Source organism: Anabrus simplex, chromosome 1, assembly GCF_040414725.1.
Source record: "Anabrus simplex isolate iqAnaSimp1 chromosome 1, ASM4041472v1, whole genome shotgun sequence".
NCBI lineage: Eukaryota > Metazoa > Arthropoda > Insecta > Orthoptera > Tettigoniidae > Anabrus > Anabrus simplex.
In genome coordinates, this window is record NC_090265.1 from 1,146,722,049 (window position 1) to 1,146,724,351 (window position 2,303).

Sequence of the window (2,303 nt, forward strand, 5' to 3'; positions counted from 1 at the left end):
ACAGTTCTGTGTATATAAATTAATACTTAATACTTGAAATTATTCTCAATGATGAACATACTCAAGATGTTAGAACCTAGTTCATTTTCAAATTTATTCATCTTCCATCCCAGTTTTTAATGTCACTTTGTATATATTTGTTTTCATTTGTTTTATGTCAATTGTGTGCATGTACATTTGTTTAGTTATTAGGTGTTTTACATTAAGGCTGAAGATGGCCAGCCCAGGCCGAAACTAGTCCCTAATTAATGTAATTTAGAATATTACATATTATAGTATTGAAAAGTGGACCATTACTACATTAATTTAATAATTACACTGTACTTGCAATTCAATACGGATCAGAACCATGAAGTTTATAACCTATGATTATAACCTATGATACTGATCCGTGAGGTGGAGCCGCGTCCTGTTGAAAGAACATTAGTAATCGCTCGCGCAGTGGTACGTTCTCCAGCAACTGTGGGAGTTCATTTTGAAGAAAATGAAGGTAGCGTGCTGCCGTTAGATTTACTCGCCACTGCACTTGAAATAGGCCCTTCCTTACCCAGTGAGGATTCTTCGCGCTCCAATAGTGCATATTGTGTCGATCCACGACGCCATTGTTGTAAATCGTGATTCGTCTAAAAACAGACCTCTTGACAAAAAGGCCGCATTATTGATCATCCTGCGTGCCCTTTGACAAAATGTTACTCTTGCATCGAAACCATGTCTATGGATCTGCTGGCGTTACTGCAGATAGTATGGGTGAAATTTATTGTTATGCAGTATACGCACGACTGATGTTGGTCTGTTGTGCGGGTATCCGTGTACTAATAGAGGGTTATTCTGGACAGCGTCCAAAATAGCTTCTTCATTTGGACCAGACGTTATAGGAGCATCTTTGCAGTCTTCATTCAAGGTTTCGGAACGTATTGATAGTCGATAGTCTTCTGTCAGGAAAACGCTTGTGACAGAGACGTTGCGACTGGACAGCGTTCTGCCTTGTTTGCCAATAAATGAGCAACTTATCAACGCAGTCGTCACTGGAATACATCGTGAGTGAATGAATACGTGCTGTGATGTGACCTGGCAAGTGTGCTTAAACATTGTGTGTCCATTAGAACACCAGATACGAAAATTGGAGTGGGGACGATTGAACCCTCGCATAGCTTAAAATAGGGCACGATCTCTCGGTCAAAAAAAAAAACATGCATAAGGTTGCAATCGAACCACTGCATTACCGTGACCGACTCAGCCGCAAACACAACATACAAGAAGCTCGCGAAAGGAGTATTACTTACGAATGGCCGTATGGTTTTCCGTGGTTTCCCATTTTCACACCAGGCAAATGCTGGGGCTGTACCTTAATTAAGGCCACGGCCGCTTCCTTCCAACTCCTAGGCCTTTCCTATCCCATCGTCGCCATAAGACCTATCTGTGTCGGTGCGACGTAAAGCCCCTAACAAAAAAAAACGAATGGCCGTTCGACAATGAAAGTTAATATCCGTGCCAAAGTCTTCAATAATGCTTTACAGTGTTCATTTAATTTTTTACCATTACGGAGGACGTGGCATACATATTAATTCGACCGTACTTTCGCCATAAATTAACAACAACTCAACGTACTCTTCATAGAAATCAATCGTGATGAAATGAACAAGTGCAGTGAAGAGACCTCGTAGGTGTGAATTATTATTTGGATTCGAATCCTATGCTGGCCGTCCTGTAAATAGTTTTACTCGGTTTCCCATTTTCACCACCAGGCAAATTCCGGGACGGTACTTTAGTAAAAGACCAAGGCGATTTCCTTCCCCCACCGACCCACCCTAAAGGAAAAGACGCCAAATCAGAGCTCATCCCTTAAACAAAATGTATGTATGTTCAGTCCGTCAGCGATTCCGCTGGTGGGATCCTCAACAGCTCTGCCATCAGCTGTCATAGATGGCCTAGATATCACTGAAGAGGCGTACTAGGGAAATGAGGAGTGAGGTAGTTTCCCGTTGCTTTCCTCACCGAGCCAGAGTTGCTATTACATATCAGTCTGCCAAGCCCACTGAAATACATACACCAACCGACCCTATGAGCAACAATTTCACACCATTCATAGCAGGCACTGGCTGCATAAGGATTGGCATTACTGGCATCGCTCATACCTCAGTCACTTTCATATTGTTAAAGCCAAGGATAAGACAGAGATAGATCTATGAAAGTAACAAAATTTCTCTAGCCTACACCAGAAGACATAGTGCACTGTAAACACTAGGTCCTGCCAGCAAAGGCATCTTAAACAAAATAGGAAAAAATTTGTTGTATCCCCGCTA